Source organism: Protopterus annectens, chromosome 13.part0, assembly GCF_019279795.1.
Source record: "Protopterus annectens isolate FY-2018-M chromosome 13.part0, PAN1.0, whole genome shotgun sequence".
In the NCBI taxonomy this organism is placed as follows: Eukaryota; Metazoa; Chordata; order Ceratodontiformes; family Protopteridae; genus Protopterus; species Protopterus annectens.
Window position 1 is genome coordinate 446,508,160 of NC_056747.1, and position 22,886 is coordinate 446,531,045.

General features: G+C 39.5%; 1 protein-coding gene and 1 non-coding gene across 2 annotated transcripts in view; one reads left to right on the top strand and one right to left on the bottom strand.

Annotated features, from left to right (window-relative positions):
• The window catches only part of LOC122787398 (major facilitator superfamily domain-containing protein 12-like), a 163,215-nt gene that overhangs the window by 48,953 nt on the left and 91,376 nt on the right, over positions 1–22,886 (top strand). The gene's annotated exons all lie outside the window — the stretch shown is intronic.
• LOC122788475 lies at positions 15,372–15,475 on the bottom strand. The gene has a single exon (XR_006362680.1). It is a non-coding gene; the product is annotated as a U6 spliceosomal RNA (small nuclear RNA).

The window sequence follows — 22,886 nt, forward strand, 5'->3', positions numbered from 1 at the left end:
ATAAAATACATGGTCAGATCCTTCTAAAAGTGTATGCTTAGCTAGCGCACTACAATCTTGCTTCGTTTCCAAACAATATACATGGTCTCTAATCCTCTCTCTTAATGATCTGTTGGTCTTACCAACATAGTATTTGAAACATTTGCCACAGTGTGCAACATACACAATATTGCGCGTGTTGCAAGTACTGTGATTCCTCAATTCCCATAGATATCCTGTATCCGGGTTCTTAAAGAAACGGGATTCATCTATAAATATACATTGCGAACAACTACCACATTTCCTTGTGCCAAATGGCACAAAATGTTTCACTGACTATAGACAAGCGCCTATATTCCTATAACAAAGATGTTGCTTTAAACATTTCATATTTTTATAAGTAAACAATGGTTTGTCTCCCACTAGGTTTCTTGTTTTTTTCATCAACCAATAAAATATTCCAGCTAGCCACTATTGCTTGTTTAATCTTATCTGTGTTGCCACCGAATGGTAGCAACACTGATCAAGATCTATTAGAGCCAGCGGCTGGAACAGTTTCTATCTTTTTCTCTGAGAAATAAGGTTTGGCTCTAGTGCCCCTCATCCCTGATACTTCAGCGTATCTCCCAACTATAAGTTTTTCCTCATAGCCTCTGGACAAAAAATCTGATTTTAGCCTATCCAACTCATCTTGTAATCTCACTTCCTCACAGCACAATCGTGATGCTCTGATTGCCTGCCCTTTCACAATATTCCCAAATATGGATGGATTGTGCATGCTATTCCTATGCAAAAAAGAAGCTGTATAACAAGCCTTCCTATAAACAGTGGTTTTAAACTCAGAACCCTCTTTATACACAGATACATCCAAAAAATCAATGCTTTTCCAAGAATGTGTTACAGTAAATGTAAGAAATGAACTACTGCTATTCAAGTTCATATGAAAGGACAAATCATCCACAAAACGCCTATAAAGCAGAATTTGGCCATTGCCTAGCAGATGGTTCCTTTCCCATGCCACCATGACCAAATTTACATAGGCGTTGGCACAGCTAGTGCCCATCGCTATCCCTTTCTTCTGTAAATAGCAACCTTCATCAAAGAAAAACACATTGTTCTCCAAAACTGTTTCAAGTAATAGAGTAATAAAGTCTGCTTTAACAACGTCAACTAAACCACTATCCAATAACAATTCCCTAACCATCTTAACTCCATTTTCATTAGGAATGCAAGTAAACAATGATTCTACATGGGCTTCCCAACATGCATAAGAATCCTTTGCAACCTGCTTTTAGGCCCATTGTAGCTGGAGCAGGTTAGCTCACTGAGCCAATGTCTATTTATTTAGATTTTGAATTAAAACAAGTACTTCAGGGGTATACCTATGTATTAAGGGACACTGAACAGTTTTTATCAGATCTATATGATTTTGCTAGGAATGTTGACTCAACACAAGATCTATTATTAGTCACAATGGATGTAGAATCATTGTTCTTTAGGTTTTTATAGAAGCAGGTTGTTTCAACAGTACTACCAAGTAGTAATTTTAAGATTGAGCTAATTTGGTTAATTGAATCATTGCCTGATTGATGTTTGCTATATAACTGATGATGACTGCTTGATTTTGTAATGTCTGAAGAAGCGGAGAGTATCTCTGCGAAAGCGCTCACATTTTGTTCTTTGAAATAAAGAAGTTCTAACTCAGCATTGACGTTTGGATTATTAGCTGGAAAAAGCCTTCATCTTGATTGAATTGCTGCTTCCTTTTGGTGGTTATTATAAATATATAAATATATATATATATATATATATATATATATATATATATATATATATATATATATATATATATATATATATATATATATATATATATATATAAATAAATTAAAAAAAAAAATATATATATATGAAAAACAATGGCCATCTCTCCTCTGCTACTTTCCTAGACCTATCTAAAGCATTTGACATGGTCCCACACAAACAACTCCTCTCTGTACTCAATAACCTATCCTTTTCTCAATCGGTCACCAACTGGTTTCAGAGTTACCTTTCTGACCACCAGCAATCTGTTGTATGGCAAAATGACATATCTCCCCAACGATCCATCCTTGGACCCCTACTCTTCCCTATTTTCACCAATAATCTAGCCTCTGCCACCAAACATGGCACACTCATACAATATGCAGACGACTCAGCCATCATCTTTTCCTCTGTTGAAACTTGGCTATCTGATGCCCAGTTAATACTCAACCCAAACAAAACCAAACTCCTCATCTTTGAACCCACCAAACATGCTCAAAAGAACTCTCACTTTAACATCACAGCAAAAGACAACACCACTATCCACCCAACAGATCACACCAAATTGCTAGGATTTGAAATAGACAACAGTCTCAGATTTGACATTTACATATCCATGACCATAAACAAAGTCCACCAAAACCTAGGAGCCTTATACAGAAATAAGCAACTCCTCACCAAAGCAGCTAGGATTTCAGTTGCAAATTCGCCACCGGAGCATCCTACCACAGTCACCATTGTCTCTCACTTACTGAACTAGGCTGGCTAGAACTCCCTCACCTCCTTCAATGGTATCTACTCGCACTCGCCCACAAACTGGTTAACCATCCTGCAAATATCCCATCCCTCCAGTATCTACTTCAACCCTATCTCACCACCAGACCACTAAGATCCAGCAACAAAAATCAATTGCAGGTTACTAGAGCCGATAACACTGCTGGAGAAGCACTATTTTCCAGTGCTATAGCCAAATTATGGAACCCCCCTCCCCACCACAATAACCTCTCTACCATCGTGCACCCACTTCAAAGCTTTACTTAAAGCGCACCTAAACACATGCTGGCTATGCCCTTGTAACTCTCCCCTCTAACTTCTCCCACTCCATCTACCCACCACCTCTTTTCCACCCTACAAACTACCTTTGATTACAACAAGCTCTGATACTTCCATGCCTATCTACTTATTATATGGCAGTAACTTCTTATTGTAACAATTTTTAATATCTGCTATGACTTCATGGATAGAACAGATGCTAGTTATCTACTGAATGTACTATGTTCTTCATCTGTAACTATGTTTGTAATCTTTTAATTGCTAGGATTCTTCATCTGCAACTGTCTGTAATATTTTAATTTGTGGAGCTTTTCTCCCCGGGCCTTCGCTGAAAATGGACCTGCGTCCAGTCGGACATTCGCAGTCAACAAATGTAAATAAATAATATATATATATATATATATGTGTGTGTGTGTGTGTGTGTGTGTGTGTGTGTGTGTGTGTGTGTGTGTGTGTGTATGTATATATATATATATATATATATATATATATATATATATATATACACACACACACATGTATATATGTGTTTGTATGTATATATATAATGTGTGTGTGTATAGATATATATAGATATATACATACACGCATATATGTATATTTTATACATACATACATATACACAGACACACATACACACATATAAAAGCCATGAAGAAAAAGGTGCAGGATATCCCTAGCAGAGCTGTCAATCATCTCACTTCAAGCTGATCGGTATTGACCCCTCAGAATGACATCAGTCGCTAAGCCAATAGTTAGTTGTGGCATTATTCTTGGTGATGGTAGGATGCTGCTTAACGCTAGTTTTATACCAACCTCATATACATATTCTGAGAGCTCCATCATGTCCTTCTTCATATGACTGTTGAAGGTGTGTGTCAAGTTGTTCATTCCCATGTACGCAATGACCAAGTCATATGTCTTAAGTTGGAAGGGATTTAAGGGCTGTAGTGACATGGTGGGATTTTAGCTCCTGAGGGACAGCTTATCCTCACCCTGTCCTTGCTCAGCCTGGTGATTGGCATACATTGTGGAGTCCCAAGATATTGCCAGATGTGTTTGCTCTGCCTTTCTGCTTTAAAGGTTTTGGCTTGACAGCTTGTTTATCTCCTTTTGATCCTTCTACTGTTTGTTGTGTCTGCAGATGCTTTTTGCTTGTAAATGTGATACTGAGCATTCTATGTACTCAGCCTACATCTTGGAGACTTTGAGGCTTGGGCAGGGATTTCTTAAGTCCCTCAGCCTTATTTGCTGGTTTAGGACAAGAAGTGCATGGTTATATGAGGTGGACATTGGTACGGACAACCTGTTGGGTAATAAGTTTAAATGAGAGGCTGGCCTCTAATGTTTGTAAAAGCTTGTACATCTCTGATAAAGATTCTTGTTCACCAAGTTCACATCTGTTTGTTTTAACAGCTCACCAGCGATGGTGTGGAGCGAAAGGCTTTGTTTACTTAGATGGCTGTCTCCTGGCTGATTCCTCAGTTCAAGCTTGGACAGTATGAGACTCTGACTTCATTATACCACACTCTTGGAGAAAAGAAACCTTGCAAAGTTGCAAATTACACCCTTACTGGTTTTCACATTCTATGACTGCAGTCTGGATACTGAATCATGCATGACATGATTTCTGCCAGATGGAATCCAGTCCCTCCTGCTCAAGCTGTTGTTAATGCAATGGACTTGAGCTTCTCCAACTTCAAATCAAAAGACAAAAAAAACAATACCACTTCCTTGCAAGCTATATGACACCCTGTATGACTGAGGAAACCCGTACCATTTATTTAAACTTACTAGAAACTCTCACCATCCAACCCAATACCATATTCATGGGTGATTTTTACTACCTAGCTGTTAACTGGGAATCGTATACAACACCAAACATACACGTGCAAAGATTATTTTATTTTATAAACACAACTTCCTGGACCAGATTCATTACACCGACCAGGGGTGCAACCATATTGAATCTGGTGCTGTATACCCCCTAGTGTAATGTCTTCTTTGGTAAAGGTAGACCACAAAATGGTCTCCTTTGAAGTAAAAATAAAACCTGGAACCCCAGCTAACCCTGGAATATTCAGGAATTACTTTAAGGCTAACTTCCTACTGTTAAGTGATAACCTGGCAAAATTTCAGGCCCCCGTAAACCCTGAGAACACTGCTATCTACACAAAACTGCTCACAGAAACATTATACAAGTATGTTCATATCTGCAATAGATGCAGTTGTACCCACCAGGAAGAACCCCAGAACATACTCAAAAAACAAGCCGCCCTAGTGGAATCTCAACATCAGTAGGCTGTATAACAGAAGGAAAAACATAATGGCAAAAATTAGGAAGCGTATCACCCAGCAGGATAAAAAGACTGTCATCAAAGTAAACCAACAACTTTGAGGACAGATAAAGCCAACCAAAGCCAAATTTGAGGTCAGTTTGGCATTTCAGGCCAAGGACAGCCACAAGACATTCTTTAGCGATGTCCGCAACCTCAAAGACAGTAAACAGTTGTGTGCAGAGCTCATTGTTAATTGAGTCAAGTATACCAAGCCAGAATATATATATAGCAAACCTACTGGCCAACAAATTTAGCTCCAACTTTACTGTACTCTCCACCCAAACTTCCCTCAGGAAATATCATCAAATATAACTCCCCCTGCTATCACTAGGATAGAGGTCCTTAATGCTGTCACTAAGGCGAAGAAGACTGCATCAATGGGCCCAGACAGTATCCCAGGATGCCTTCTAAATAGCATGAAATATGACCCATCCAGCTGTATGGAATTGCTGTTTAACTGTAGTCACCAAACATGCTTCATGCCTCATGAATGGAGAACAGCAACAGTCATCTCTGTGCACACAGGTGGACCATCTACAGACCCATAAATCTCACTAGTCTGATATGCAAAGCAATGGAAAGAATTAGCATGGAAATGATCAGTAATGACACAGGAAATCTCCAGGCACTGGACTCTGTCCAGTTTGGGCAGGTCATCCGTACTCAACCTGGTGGACTTCTTTGATAAGGTCACCAAAGCAGTTGATGTGGCAAAATGTTTCACACTACCTACCTTGACCTGGCTAAGGCATTTGACACAATACCCCACTTGCGCATTGTTGACCGACTCCAGAGGTTCGGTACAAACCCTTATGTTACAAGGCCAGCTGGCTCACTGTCAAGACCGAAGAAGTTAGAATTGTGGAGTCCACCTCTACAAAGAGACCAGTCACAAGTGGAGTCCCTCTGAGATTGGTCCTGGGACAGCTACTTTTTGGCATTTACATCTCTGAAGTCAAGGCCATTGTCAGTGGCCTCCGGCTGACTACATTTGCAGATGATTGTAAATTAGGAGTGGTCATTGAATTTCCCAGTGACACAAATGTTCTCCAGGAAGGGCTGAAACTGGACATTGTCTGCACTGGTTGCAGAATGTAAAATCTCTGTTTCTAAAAACTGCAAGCATGACTTACAGTGGTAGGTGAATCTTGCTAGCTGTTACAAAGTCCCTTTCAGTTGACCACTCTGAAGACTATAGTTAACACTGAGGCATCAGCTATAGGAGAGGGGGGTGTTACTGTGGGTATACTGGTCAAGATGAGTTGACATCATCTTAACTATGTCTTCATGTTATCATCCTAGAGATGACAGCATTTTTTTTTGAGTCTGCAATTCTTTCAGGACTCCTTATCCTCAGGGAGTCATCGCCATACATTCTGACAACCTGACCTTGGTCTAAAAAAATCAACAAACTTGGAGGAACTTGCTGCCATCCTCTTGCTGTGAAGCTATGAGAGTTTGTGAAGAGACTATATTTAGCAACTGCTTTCTGGTTATAAACAATATTCTCCTAAAATAAACACTCTATCATCAAACGTGGTAGAAGTCTGCTTTTGCCTCATGAGCAGCCTATCAGTACTTCAGTAGCATGATAAATTTGGGGGGGGTTCTTGCTGTGAGCACTCAGTAGCATGATAAATTGGGGGGGGGGGAGGATTCTTGCTGTGAGCATTCATATCCACAAGAGTAATCCTCTAGGGTTTTACTTCATTTTCTTTGAGGTTCATTTGGTAAGCGAAACATCAGAAATCAAAGGTCATAACTCCATATCAACACTAGCAGGTACAGTTCTTCTTACTTATACCTCATCTTCTGGAGAAGCCTGTATTCTTGAAACAAAGAAAGCACACCTGTCTTATCTATCATGCAAGTCCCAGGTAGACCTGCACTTGTTTTGACTAAGTGCCTAGCTTGTCCACTTAATGGCTAGTAGTGCTTCATTTTGTGACTTGTGAAGATAATTATTTCAGAACCCAAATGTAAAAAGAACAAACACAGATATAGACTCTGTTTTTGCCATAGCCGAAGGAATGGACCCTTCTTTGCTCCTGTTACTTCAGACTGCATTACCACACACAATTTTGATTCTGGGCTTTGCAATTCTTCCATTAAAATCCAACTTGTTACACTATCAAACTTTTTTTGAGAGCTTTAATTAGTTTGCATTCACCTGACAAAGATGTGCAAAAGCCTTTCTTAAAAGCAGTTTTTGACACCACTGTTAAAAGACTTAGTGTGCTGGCAAACTGGTCATGATGCCCTTAAAATCTAGCTTCAGCAGAATTAGCAGCCTCTTGTGGAAGTCTTTTCCTTCTGGCAGTTGACCTTTACTAGAAGGATTTTGAAGTTGCAGTCTTTGATGAATTTCTGTTTGACCCTTCACAAGGATAATTTGTCTTTGTAGTAACCCTTCCATTTAACTAAAGTAGCTACGGAGTCAAACCTTAACCAGTAAATTCCTCTGCTAGATTTTTTTCTTTTATATTCCAGTTCTAGTGAATACCTCATCAATTGCATGGATGAACATCGACAATTGATGCTTTCTGTTGCAAAGGCTTGGTTTCTCTGTAAGGACAATCAACTTGTTTTTCAAATAAACAAGTCCGAAATTCACAAAACTCATATGAGCTAGCTTTTTTTCTGAATTCATCAGATTGCACTATACAAAACATATTAAGCTCCTTCAGTCTGTTCCTAAAATTCATTAGCATACTGGCTAGCTAGGTAGCCTTTTGAAGAAATGCAGCTATTTATGTCCTCTTTGTAGCACCTACATACTCTTCCTCAGCAACTTTGCAAGCCATGTCAAACTAGATGTGATGTTCATCTCTACATATTCTCCTTTCTTTTTAATTTCTCGAAATCTTTTGAGTTTCTAATACCATGACTGGAATGGATCCCATTCCTAAGTCAAAGTTTGATTAAAGTTCATGAAATTAGTATTTTCAATCTTTGATGTCCACCAGACGTGCTGTTTGCCGCACCGGCAATGTGCCCAGTAATAACTCCTGCAATTCATATGGAGTTGCATGTATTGGTAACATATCTAAATACGATTACAGATTCTTCTTTATAAGACCCATTGCTCCTATTACTGCTGGAACTGTCTGGGTATCTTTCTTCCACATTGCTCTCGTTTCTGCCTGCAAATCTTGATATTTTATGACTGTGTTCGTCTCTCTGTACGCAAGACGCTGTAGTCACTGGATGTAGTGATTTCGGTGATAAATGCTACTTTTGTCTTCTTTTCATGGACCACTATAACTGGTTTTGTTGCATCTATCTTTTGAACTGTTGGTAATGGGTGATCCCATGTGATGTAGACTTCATTGCTTTCTCTGATGCTTTGTGGTTCATGTTTCCAGTGTTTTTCAGCTACTTCAGTATTCTAATGTTTGCACAACCCCCAGTGTAACAGTCTTGCCATGTTATTATAGCTTTCAGCATACAGTCCTTCTGTCATTATTATGTCACAACCAGCAACAAGGTGTGCAACTATTTTGTTTCCAATTCATTTTACAAAACCTACATTTGTCTGTTTCTCCCACATGTTCATCAGACTTTGTAAACCAATGTGTAACTAGTCCACTATCTTGTGCAGCCAATATTAAACATTCATCCTTTGGTTTGAATCTGCCTGTCTTTAACCATTCCTGTGTTCAGTCCTGATCAACATGAAGTTGTGCCAGGAGTTGTCTTACTTGTATCTATATTTATGCATTTTCAATATTTCTTGCCTTCTCATCTGATACTTTACCTTATATCTTCCTTTTGTTTTTTGGCACATTCAGTTGCGGTCTGATTTTTATCTTCCTCTGGTTTGATTTCCATTCCCGCTTGATGCCGATATGCTTCTGCTAGACTAAAAAGAGAAGTCCTCTCAGATTTATTCTCCTCCTGTTTCAAAACTTTCACGATGTGTGGGTCTTGTGAGGTCAGCAGACAGACATGTATGCAGTCCCACGATTGCATATCTATACATGTAATCAATTTCAAGGAGGCCCATATCCCCTTTGGAATGGGGAATATATAATCTTGGTATACACTGTTTTTATAAATCATTTGATGAGCATGAAGCATCCTTCTTCTTTTTCTGTCTAATCTCTCAGACACCTTTTGAGGCCAGGCAGTCACTTTAAAACTGGAAGTTAGGACAGGAAGAGGTTTATAGCTTGAACTTTGTTCCTAGATGTCACACCTGTTTTCAGGATCAATTTAAATTTTCTAAAATATTCTTTACTGAATTTTATTTGCATTTGTTCATGTGTTATTGTTGATCCTTCATCAGTTCCCAAATATTTATACACTCTTGCTCAAGTTCTTTTACATCACATTCTTGTCCCAAACTGATGTTTTCTTGGTGCTGCAGCTTTCCTGCTTTAAAGGTTGCTTTTGCACATTTATCAAGACCAAATGACATTTTTATATAATTTGAAAAATTTTGACTACTTGCAGTTGTTCTTTCAGTTCCTCATATAAGCTATAAAGTTTTACATAATCGACAAAGAGAAAATACGTCTTTACACTTTTTTTGCTTTCTGGGAGCCAAATTATAACCATGACCTAATCTGTTAAGCAGACAGCCTAATGGGTTAAGGGCAAGGCAAAAGAACAGCAGTGACAGAGAGTCACCTTGAAATATCCCCCTTTGGATTTTTATCCCGGGAATAATAATTTGTCCTTTATCATGGCTTAATTGCAGAGTGGTTTGCCACTGTTTCATGGTCACTTTAATGTAGTTTATCAATGTAGGGTGCATCTTATACATTTTTAAGCACTCTTTTTATCCATCAATGTGGGATACTGTAAAATGCATTTTTGTAGTCTATCCATGCCATATATAGATTCTTCCCATTTTTACAATTCTCCACTATGACTTTATTTACAACAAATGATCATGTGTTCCATATGATTTTCTTTTATTACCCTTTTGTTCTATTGCCATAATTGAGTTTTTTTCCAAATGACTATAAACTCTGTTGGCATTAATTCCAGTGTATAATTTATATGTTGTCCGAAGACAAGTTGTTAGTCTGCAGTTTTTTATGGTAGCTTCTCGGCTCACTCTTGAGTAGGAGCATTGGTTTTCTTGTTGTTAGCCAGACTGGTGTCTATTTAGGGTATGTATATAAATAGTTCTTACTGATGGCTAAGTCTTCATGCAAAGATGTTAATACTTTTAGCCAGAAGTTGGGTACTGTACCTGGACCTGGATTTTTCCAGTTAGAGGCTTTTCTTAACCTTGTTTCAATCTCTCTGGCCATTACTTCATCCCATTTCATATTCTGTACATTTGAACTTCTTATTCTTTCTTTTACTTCATCTGTCAATTTAGCATCTTTATGTTCCACAGGATCTTCATCAATATTTCTCCAAAATGCATCTATTTCTTCTTTTTGTGGTGGTCTTTCAATCCCTTTTATCTTGTTTCCCAATTCTTTATAAAAAAATTTTGGGTCATCATTAAATTGCTCATTCTGTACTTTTCCTTTATATTTATCTGTGTATTTTCTAAGTTTTTCTGCCTGTACTGATACTTTTAGTTTATTATTTGTGATAGTGCATGATAAATCCTGATCTGTTAAAATACTGCGCGTTGCTTTTCTCGTGTCTATCTTTCTAAGTATTTTTGTTGAGCTGTTCCCTCTTCTGTACTGGTCAAAGAGTGACACTTCTTGTCTTAATTGCTTTATAGTTTTCTCTATTCGATACTTCCATGATGGCATTTGATTTCTCCCAGTCCTTTCCCTTACTACCCTGTGTTCTTGTGGTAGGACTTTGTGTGATTAATTTGGCTGCACAGTAATGTATTTACTTTAGTTATATCACATGAATATCTATGGACAGTCCTAATTACTGTGTTAATTTGTTTTTATCAAACTTCTAACTTTTTGGGTTTTATTGACCTTCTGCAGTCTATTTCTTTCATTGATATTAATATGTCTATCCATCTCTGTTAAATCAAGCAACTCTTATCTTAGGAAATTTTCTTCCAAACTGAGGGCACATTCTTTGTTCACCATTTCTTGCGGGCATTCTATAGAAAGTTCCAGAGCTTCTTCCTGTGTAACGTTCTCTTCAGTTTCACCCTGTGTCATCCGTTGCTCTTTCATATGGGAACTCACTGGCCTATCACTCCATAGCATTGACTGTGTCAGAGTTGCCACAGTTTCCTGTTCCTTCTCTTGCTGTATAGCTCCAACTGAACCTTTGTACTGGTTTCCTGTAGGAGGCTCCCAAAGTATCTTCATATGTCAACTGATTAGCTGCTTCCTGCTCCACTGGTCTCTCCTTAATTTGGGTGTCCATTGCTGTATCCTGTTGTGTTTATCTGAATTTCATTTTCTACACTAAATCCTTCACTTTGCAGGTAATCCATAATCTCTGTTTCTCTTTCTTTAACTTCTCCATTACTAATCCTCTTAGTTTTCTTATTTTTTGTATTGTAAAATATTCCATATCCGGATGTCTTTACCTGTAGTTCTCTTCAAATATCTTTGGTGCTGCTCTGTTTACATTGATTAGTTTTGCTTTCTTCTTTGCATAAATATTACACCATATTAAATATCTTTTTCTTTCCCATGTCAATATTAATTCAGATGTTTCCTGCGTTTCTCCTTATTTGGGGACTACTTATTTCATCTTGCTGTGACATGACTTGTGTTAGACTTTCTACACTGAATCCTTCACTTCACAAATATTTCATAACTTCAGCTTCTATTTTTTTAACATCTACTTGACTAATCTTCTTTTCCACATTCTCCCTTTGTGATCTTTTATATTGTGAAATTTTCCATATCTGGATGCCCTTTACTTACATTTCTCTTGTAATATTTTTGGAGCTGCCTTTTTTGTGTTGATTAATTTGGCTTTCTCCTGTGCATAAATATTGCGCCATATCAGATCTCTTTCTTTCCCTTGTCCATATTTCTTTATTATGTCCTTCAAAAGTCTCTAAATTTTGTTCATTAAATTTTCGCAGTTCCTCAGTTGCTTCTTTTTCCAAACTGCATGAAGTGTTTTTCATTCATCTGTTGTATTAATGAACACACAAGTTTTATTTGAAGCTTCTTCTTGTGGAAGTATGTTGCTTTCCTCTAATTTCTCTCAATCTTTGTATATATATATATATATATATATATATAAATATGTATGTGTGTGTGTGTGTGTGTGTGTGTGTGTGTATATATATATATATATATATATATATATATATATATATATATATATATATATATATATATATATATATATCTATATATATATATCTATATATCTCTATATATAAGTATATTAGAGGGTCAGCCTAGGTTGGAAGGTTTGGAGCCAGAGCCAGAGAGGCAAGATTATGTTGGTTTGGACATGTGCTGAGGAGGGATGCTGAGTATATTGGGGAAAAAAGATGCTAAGGATGAAGCTACCAGGTAACAGGAAAAGAGGAAGGCCTAAGATAAGGTTTATGGATGTGGTGAGAGAGGCATGCAGGTGGTTGATGTGACAGAGCAAGATGCATAGGACAGATAGAAATGGCAACAGATGATCCACTGTGGTGACCCCTAACGGGAACAGCCGAAAGAAGATGATGATGGTACATACACACACACACACACACACACACACACACACACACTATATATATATATATATATATATATATATATATGTGTGTGTGTGTGTGTATATATATATATATATATATATATATATATATATATACAATGTGTGTGTGTGTGTGTATATATATATATATATATATATATATATATATATATATATATATATATATATATATATAGATGTGTGTGTGTGTGTATGTGTATATATATATATATATATATATATATATTTATTTATTTTATTATATTATATTTTATTTTATTTTATTTTACATTTGTTAACCGGGAGAGTCCGACTGGATACATGTCCATTTTCAGCGGAGGCCCGGGGAGAAAAGCTCCAGGTACATAACAGACATATGAACATTGTTAATGCAAAAAAAGGAAGATAGTCGAGTTCTAAATACAATATAAAGATACATCACATCTTGGGGAAAAAAAAAAACAGTAGCAGCATATAAAAAAAAACATATATGCACTTTTGTAGGGAAAGTATAATAGATGGGTTTATTATGGCAATGTCGAAGCGGACTCAGTTGAATGATATCATCGACCCACGTCCCTGAAAGTGACAATGTCGAATTCCGACATTGTCGAAATACATTTCGAATTTTATCTCCAGACAAGTGTTAACATGGGTCAAGATAGGGGTGAGATTTGTACTTTGGCAATGTCAGGTTCAACATTGTCACCGTTTGCCCACCAGACTTTGTTGAAGTGGATTTGACCGAATCCACTTCGACATTGTGATTATAAACTTAATAGATATCATAAGTGTGTGTGCACATCTGTACAGCTGCACCTGTAACATTTGCAAAGGAAGGAAATGGAACAAGTTACTTGGAGCAAGTAAGTAGTAAACCATTTGTGCGAGAATTATTTAGCATTTCTATCCGATCTGTAGGACTTTCAGCCTTACTTCTTCTACTAATGTGTTGTTCCTCCAGTGCTTCATATATTTCACAATGTATTGAATCATTTCTTTGACTGTACTTCTATTCCTGCCTGTACGTTTCAGGGCTGCTTTTGTTTGAGTTTTGTTAACTTCTTTATGTTGTCCTGATAAGTAACTGTGTTCCTCTTTTCAATAATTTGTCCTTGCATCTGTTTTTGTATCTTCATCCAAGCTGCTCTCCTTCCTCCACCTCTTTAGCCAGGTTATTTTAATTCATCCTTCTTGTGAAACAGTACTACAGAGGTCTTGTTTGGTATTCACTTGCAGCTACAGTCTTATATTGTTTTACTCTTTCCTTGCACACTGAAGCACTGTCCTCTATAGTTTTAGATATCTTGTTAATTTCCAGTTTGAAGTCCTTTTTTTTATATTTCCATAGTTACCAAGTGTATTTATATTTAGTGCTTGTAGCCTGTCTTAAAAAAAATGTTTCACAGTTGCTCAACTCTGTTGGTGGATTGCCTCTTTTTTCTGCACTGTTTCTTTTCTTTTTTTTAGAACTCAGTGCTCTAATAATAAAGGTGGTACTGGGCACTGGGTTTACCCATTTGGGTAATATTGGTGCTTTCCCACTATTTGCACAGAGGTGATAAATAATACGTTGACACTTTTTGAGGGAATATATTCCCAACACCCCTCCAACTTGGATTAAAGACCGTTTGGAAGTTCATGCTTCACCAGATTGCATTGCATCACCAAATCGCACTGAAAGTTGTCCCTCAGTATACACATTATACTTGCTAATTTTATTTTAATCATCAGCTCTGAGATTACTGCATAGTGGAGGAAGAAAAAATGTTGCTGTGTTCTTGGACTTAAGGTTCCTTCTCTTTTTCTACAGTGTGCTTAATAAAGTGAATAAACTCTCTGGTTTGATTAGTGCTATAACCCTAAAGCCGTATCGTCTCTTCTTCCATACTACTGCTGCAGAACTGCTTGCTTTTTTTTATAACTTCCTCAAGTTACTCATTTTATGTGCTGTCATTTTTGCTTCCTGTTAAATGGTGCTGTATACACATTGCTGATTTCCTTTCAAGCACCTGTGTTTTGCACTTTACTTTGCATTGTATTGTATTTGCATTTAAGTTGCCATATGTTTCCTCTGACTTTGTCAGTAAAGTTTTCATTTCTTTTTGGCTTCCATAAAAAAATGCACAGATGTTCTGTTTCCTTCTAGTCATTTTGCGGTTTTGCTACGCAGATGTATTATTTGCAAAGATGTGCTGTTTCCTTCTAGCCATTTTGCGGTTTTGCGTATTCTGGCTATTAAAAAAGCTAAAACCTAGGACTGTAGAATGCAGTAGCATTTCTTAGTCTTTCATAGTATGCACAGTTGGTGTTACTACATTCAGTGTTTTGTTGTCCTGCCAGTGCTTTATGTACTTTAGAAGTGGGTGGATGTAAGGCCTGTAGCTGTTTATATGTTCATAGGTAGTTACTAGGTATGCTGTCCAGGGGATCATTGCAGAGAATAGCCCGATTTCCTAGTTGCCCCAAAGTAATGTCAGAGTGAGTGACTTACTCAAGTTCACACAATAAGCAAATGAAGGCCGAGGGAATCAATCCCTGTGCCACATGAAGTAGGTTGTTAACAGCTCAGAGCCTTAATCCTGTGTACTGTCAGACTAAAATATAGAACAAATCTTGAATTTGTGTGTCATCCTTGCGCAGGGGCCTTGCTAATCTTCTCTGTATAGTTTAGATTTTAATATACTGTATGTGCTGCCAACTGTGTTCATTTTTTATCCCACGGTACTTCATAAGCCTTGCTAAACTTCAGTTTTGCCAATTCACAGTGCCGTGTGGTACATGATTATTATTTCCATGACCCTAACAAAAAAAAATTCAATAGATCCTTCTAAAATTAGATTTTTGTTGTAAATCCCTATTGCTTTTGGTCTTGTGTTTCTCTGCATTCAGCTAGTCATAGATTTTCTCATGTTATTCGCTAGATTTTTAGTTTCTTGTCTGCCTTCTGCTTTTCTGAAGAGGAAGTTTGTGTTTTGTGCAGTCTAAAATTTTTGTGTGGTTCTTCCATCATTGCTTTGAAAGTGAAGTAAGTTGTATAATTTAGTTATAAGCTTATTTTCTTTGAAATTCATGAGCAAATGTCATCAGATCCTGATTTTGGTCTAGATGCTGTTTAGAATGCCTATTTATATTCAAAGATTGATAAATAATCCACTAATCTGTGTGTGTGTGTGTGTGTGTGTGTGTGTGTGTGTGTGTGTGTGTGTTGAATGCTGTGCCTCTGATCCTCTTCTTTTGGAAGTACTGGTCAGAAGCATTTGCACATTGCATGTGCTGTATTACCTTTGGATTGTGCTCACTTTTATGTCCAGTTTATTGCTTTACAAAATATTTCCTTTTTTAAGTCAAAGTAAACCATACGGGAAAGGAAGAAGCAGTGAAAAACAATAAAATAGAAACTGGAGAGTTGGGGGATACAGAACCACACTAGTACGTTTAATTTGATATATTACCAATTGATTGTACTGCTACTAGCTGCACGTTGTTTTACCAATCTGCAGACTGACTTCATATGATAAACAGAATACCCTTCTAGTGTGGGATTTTATGTGCACTGCAAATTGCCAAGTATACTAACTCCAGGATTGCACAATCTTGGAGTAGAAGGAATAAATTGTACTCTTTCTCTACTATGGATAGCATAACATTGAAATTAGTATTTTTAGTAGTTTGGGGTGAAACAGCAGTGTTGGGGGATGTCATAGCCCCCTTGCAAAAACAGTTTTATGGGAGGTAATAGTTTCCACAATTTTGCATCCTTAAGCAGGACAATGGGGTAATGTGTTTTATGCAGTTAGAAGTGGTCCAATTGTGTGTGATATATCAAAGGCAGGGCAGTGGAACAATGTGTTTATGCAGTTAGTAGTGGTCTAGTTGTCTGTGACATATCAAAGGCAGGGCAGTGGGACAGTGTGTTGATGCAGTTATCAGTGTTCCACATGTTCGTGTTTCACTGTTGCGGTCATCACATTTGGGTTATCCCTCCCAGTGTAGCCCTCAGCCAGCCCAAATACCAGAGGTTTAGTATTTCTGTTTCTGTTGCTTTCGCTTCAGGACTGACATCAGGTCGTCAGTAGTATAAAGTAAGGCAGCCGATGCCATTACATCAGTCTTTCTTGCCGAGGAGCCCGAAGCAGAAGCAGTTCGCACGAGTGCTGGTCGGCCACTACCTGAGTTTCATCTTCCGAACTGAAGCTGAAGTCTTCTAAAGCCAAGTACCCGGTTGGGTATCCTTTTTTCTTGCTTTAACTGATGTCAGAAAAAGTTAACAACCATCTCGCCTGTGGAAAGCAAATACACTGAGACTTTTATTCTTACTGCGTCACTTGCTTAGAACCAGACCACGACATCCCTCCCTGTCGCTTTTGTACTTTAACACCAGAACGATACGTCGTCGGGCTCTTATTGTAACTAGATATTTTCACTTACAGTCCTCGAATTCTGATATGGCTTCAGTAAGTCATCTGGCAGCAGATCTTCTGAAAAAACGTAAGGATAAAGACAGAGATAGACCACACAGGTTCAGACCTACTGACGACGCTTCCGTTAAGCTAGTCGTCAGTTCTCCGGTCCTCAGTGAGGCGCTTTTGCAGCCCTCTATGCCCACTTCTGTGGATTCGCAGGCTGTTACAGAGACCCTTTTGCCGCAAAACTCTTCTTCGACTAAGGCTACTGCGGTTGTCTCTACCTTGGATGGGTCCAGAGCCACTGAGCAGGCACCAGCTTCCAAGGAAGTACTTCACACTACCGATTCTCAACACAAGCCAATGACTTTTTTCATGTCTACCATTTTTTCGACAGGGGCACGGGAAATTAACTTTCTTGGGTGGCGTAAGCCAGGGAACCTTGCTGGCTAGGCTTACTTAGGCCCTTGGGCCGATGGCCTACTACCTACCTATGAACGTTTCAGCGCAGAATCTCTGCACTTCCTTTTGGCTTATCTACTGCTCCCAGAGTTTTCACAAAATGTCTGGCTCCCACCATTGTCTTTTGCAGACAAAGGAATATCCATATTTACCCATACTTAGGCTGCCTTATTCAGGCAGGCAGTCATGAAAAGCTGCTCAAGCACCTGACCTTTGTAAAGTCCCTACTGACCTCTCTAGGGTACACTATCAATGAAAAGAAATCCAAACTATTACCCAACCAAAGGATTTTATTCCTGGGAGCAAGCCTGGACACTGCATCCCAGATGGAATTCCTTATACCAAAAAAGTAAACTTTCCTGACAGCCTACTTCTCTCAACTAGCCACCATACCCCAGTTATTTGTAAGGAAAATCCAGCAAGCTCTGGGGTTCATGGCATCTTGCATTCTACTCATTCTGTATGCCAGACTGCATTTGAGAAACTTCAATGTTACCTAAAAAGCATTTGGTGTCAACACTCTCAAGACCTGGAAACGCTTATACCAATGATACCTTGCCCAAGGAAAGATTTTCTTTGGTAGTCAGCAGCATGCTCCCACAACAAGGGACTACCTTTCTCACCACAGATGCATCAGAGTATGCCTGGGGTGCACACCTGGACGGCAGGTGCATACAGGGCCAATGGAACCCACAGCAAATCCATCTGCACTTCAACCAGAAAGAGATGTTAGCTGTCCACCATGCATTGACAGCTTTCAGGCCCCTTCTCTCTAGAGGCTTTCCTGATCAAAACAGACAACACCACTGTGATGTGGTATATCAACAAGCAGGGAGGGACTCACTCCTACGCTCTTTGCAGGCTGGCCATGACCCTTTGGCACACAGCCTCTGCCATCCAACTCCACCTGTTAGCACAATTCCTGCCAGGCTCTCTTAAACTCTCTGGCAGACCACTTAAGCAGAAATCTTCTGGACCCACGAGTGGCAGCTACACCAAAGAACCTTCACCCTAATAACTCAGAAATGGGGCACCCCGAAGGTCGACCTCTTTGCCTCCCACACCAACCATCAGCTCAGCAAGTTCTGCACCAGGAAGCATCACTGTATGGCTTGGAAAGTGGATGCCCTATCCTTCCCCTGGGTCAATCTCTCAGTCTATGCATATCCCCCACTACCTATCATCACCAGGGTACTGCTCAAAATAAGGGAGTAAAAACCAAGGACAATTCTGATTGCTCCAGACTGGCCTCACCAGCACTGGTACCCACTGCTGTGCAGCCTGTCCCCACTGCCACAGTGGCATCTCCCTCAGACCCCACCCCTCCTGACCCAGAGGGAAGGAGAATTCGAGCATCCCCAGTTGCAGGCCCTCAATTTGGCATCCTGGCTTATTCCCTGACCACTGATCAATCTGCCAAGCTCAGTAAACAGGTTCTAGATGTTACATGTGAGGCTAGATGCCCTAGCACTAGAGAGTCTATGCTGACAAATAGAAAAGGTTCTGCACCTGGATTCAGGCTAAGGGAGCCGATATGGCGCAGCCCTCCCTACCTCTCATCCTGGATTACCTAGTTGACATGCTGGGTCTACTTTAATTAACTGAAAGCTGTTTCCAGCGAATGCAAATCCATCGACACATATACATCGAACCGCGAAATGAGCGAACTTACAAAACCGTGAAACTCAAAATACCAATTTGTCATACTTGGCCAACCCCACCGCCCGAAACACACTACCCACCCAAACAAAATAAATAAACCACAAATGTACACCAACCAAAACCCTGCTTCTAACCCTACACTAAACCCCACATACACCATTATCTATGCACTCTCCTTAACCCCTCCCTAACCCTAAGGTCCATAATTACCACACACTTCCTGCACAGAGCTATACCCAAACAAAATAAATAAACCACATACATACACTAACCAAACCCCTACCTCAAATCCTACACTAAACGTTAAATACATTACCTATCTATGCACTTACCTTAACCCGTACCCTAATGTCCATAACTATCGCACACTTAACTTACAGATCTGTAGCTCAGACTGGCTAACAAAAACACTTCCACATTTCGAATTTTGCGGTTTTGTGAGTTCGCTTATTTTGCGGTTCGATACATTTGTGTCGATGGATTTGCATTCGCTGGAATATAGCTTTTGGTTAAATAAAGTAGACCCGACCTGCTACACAGTGGTCTCTCCTTTTCCTCTATTAAAATTCATGCCTCTATCTCTGCTCATTTCCACACTGCGCACCCCCCTTTTCTCACACCCTGTGATCAAACAGTCCCTAGGAGGGCTAGCAACTTGAGGCCACCCAGAAGAGCACCTACCCCAGCTTGGGACCTAAACTTTATGTTGGAAAGGCTCACCTTGCCCCCCTTTGAACCAGCATATTCAGCAGAGTTAAAGTTTCTCTGCTGGAAGAGCTCTTTTCTACTGGCCATCACTTCAGCCAGAAGAGTCTCTGAGCTACAAGCACTCATGGCTGTAGAGCCCTTCATCATCTTCCATGCTGACAGGGTGTCCCTCAGGACTAACCCATCCTTCATGCCCAAAGTGGTGTCCAGTGTGGCTCTCAATCCATTCATTTGCCCACCTTTTTCCCTAACCCACAAAACAGAGGGGAAAGGATCCTGCACTCTCTAGATGTGCACAGACAGCTCAGATCCTATCTAGACAGGACTAAATCATTCAGAAGGACTAATCCATTACTGGTCAGCTTTGCTGCAAGGGCAGAGGGCAAAGCCATCTCCAAACAAACCATTTCCAAATGGATAGCACACTGCATCCATTCCTGTTACAAGCAACATGGAAAATATCCCCCTAAGGGGGTCAGGACTCACTCTACCAGAGCAGCCTCCACCTCTGCAGCTTTCCTCAGAGGAGACCCCACCAGGGACATCCTGGAGGCTGCCACCTGGACATCTGTTCACACTTTCACCAAGCATTACCACCTGACTATCTTCTCCAAATCCAGGGCAGGCTTTGCCACTGCAGTCTTGCAGGGCATCCTAGCCAGCCCCTAGTCTCCTTGACTGCCTCCACCCTTTTCCTCAGCTTTGGGGATCGACCCACATGTGATGACTGCAACAGTGAAACACAAAGAACATAGTACATTTGTGTACACTTACCATAAATGTAGATGTTTGAGTGTATTCACTGTTGCAGTCCTGGTTTCCTTCCCTCCACCCCTCTCTTTGTCTCTTTCTCTCTGTCTCTCTCTCCTTAAAAATAACTTTTTGGTATTTACTTTCTATTGGTGGGGTTCTTCCACCATATCCTGGCTCCCACTTGGGGGCTCCTGACAGGGCAAGAAAAAGTGATGTAATGGCGACCTGACGTCAGTCCTGAAGTGACAGCAGCTGATGCAAAAATACTAAGCCTCTGGTATTCGGGCTGGCTGAGGGCTACCCTGGCAGGGATAACCCAAATGTGATGACTGCAACAGTGAATACACTCTAACATCTACTTTGTCTGTGACATATCAAAGGCAGGGCAGTGGGACGGTGTGTTTGTGCAGTTAGCAGTGGTCCAGTTGTCTGACATATCAAAGGCAGGGCAGTGACAATATGTTTGTACAATTAGCAATGGTCCAGTTGTTTATGATGTATCAAAGTAGATCCTTGGGTTTATTGTCATCACTTCACATTTTCAGTCCAGTAAGCTGAAGAGACAGATGTGTATGCATTGTCTTTACAACTCCTGATTTTTATCAACATAGTTCACCAGTTTTCTCCAGAGTATGCCAGGTCCATTGTCCCTGTGTATTTTCGAGTAATCCTCAAAATATAAAACCTTTGCATTAAATGACAGCAAATTTGTATGTCCCACCAAGGTATCCATTGGTTCCTAACTTTTTGTTATAGACTGCTGAATGAATGCTGAGGTGCCCCTCAACAGTGAGCTTGTGAAATTGGTATTAACTGAAGTAAGGCTATCCCCAGTATCTTAAAACAGTCTTAACTCAGATTCAGAGCCTCAAATTGATCAAATGGTCTCTCCTCCTCTTCCAGAAAAGATTTTGGCTGGGGGCAAGTGACAAAAATATATCTCCATTCACTGCTTTTGTCAGGGTGATGCCTCCAACCTTGATTAGATGCAGTTGAAAACATCAGTGTTACTCTATGTAGACTGTAAAAAGAAGAATGTAGAATCCTTCAAATGCTCAGCCTTAACCATACAGAAGACAAAGATTGAGAGCGCGTCATTCACAGCACATTACATGAAAAAACGCTACCTTACTACTTCTTATACTACCCACCTGCTTCCAAAAAGAGGGCGGCCAAAGATGTTTGATATCTCTTAAAGTATCCTTTGGTCTGGTGTTAGAACAGCAGTGCAGCTCAGCTCCTGCGGATAACTGAACACAGATATACAAAATGGGCAAGTGAGAGTTCAGGCAGCTCCCTACATGCACGTTTGTCATGGGGCATTAATATGTGACATAGTCTCTCTGTAAAACATTGAATCCCCTGGCTCCAAAGCAGAATGACCCTTGACCAATGGTAAATTGATTAACCTCCTGATCAGTGTCTTCCTACCCCATCCATGTAGTCTAATATGATCCTCGAGTTCCAGTGCCTCCAGGAAGCTTATGTAGAGGGGCCAGTAGCCAAAACCTCACTCCCTTGAGGGGGATGAGGCAAAACACTGATGGCCTTTTAATAGAGAAGAAAAAAGATAATGGACCTTAATTTTGTCTTGCCAAAACTTCAGCCACTCAGATATATAGTGGCATGCCATTTCCTCTGTTCCTCATCACTTCTGCAAGCAGAAGAAGCTCATGCAGCTGTCAAGGGATCCCATAACTAGTTAATAACTACAATGCAAACATATGTAGAGGAGTGGGTTTGAGGCCAAAAGATATAGCGATATTTCTGGAAATTGTAGCACACCATCAAGCTTATCTTGAATTATTATGCCTTCCCTTACTCGGCCTTAAAAGGGGCCCATAGTATAAATGAGCTTTCATATTGCTTCTACTTGGCACATTGCAGGGTTTGTATCTGTAACATTTAGTGTTCAAATTAAGTATGAACAACAAGGTAAGATATGAAGTTATGTGCTGTTAGCTTTTACATCCAGACTGCTCAGTGGTGTTTGACTCATTAACACCTGTGTGATGTGCAATGTCACACCTCCAGCAACATACACTATCTTGCATTCCAGATTTTCTGTAAAATAAACTTTAAAAGCATAAGATAAACAAATGTAAATATTTTGTGAATAATT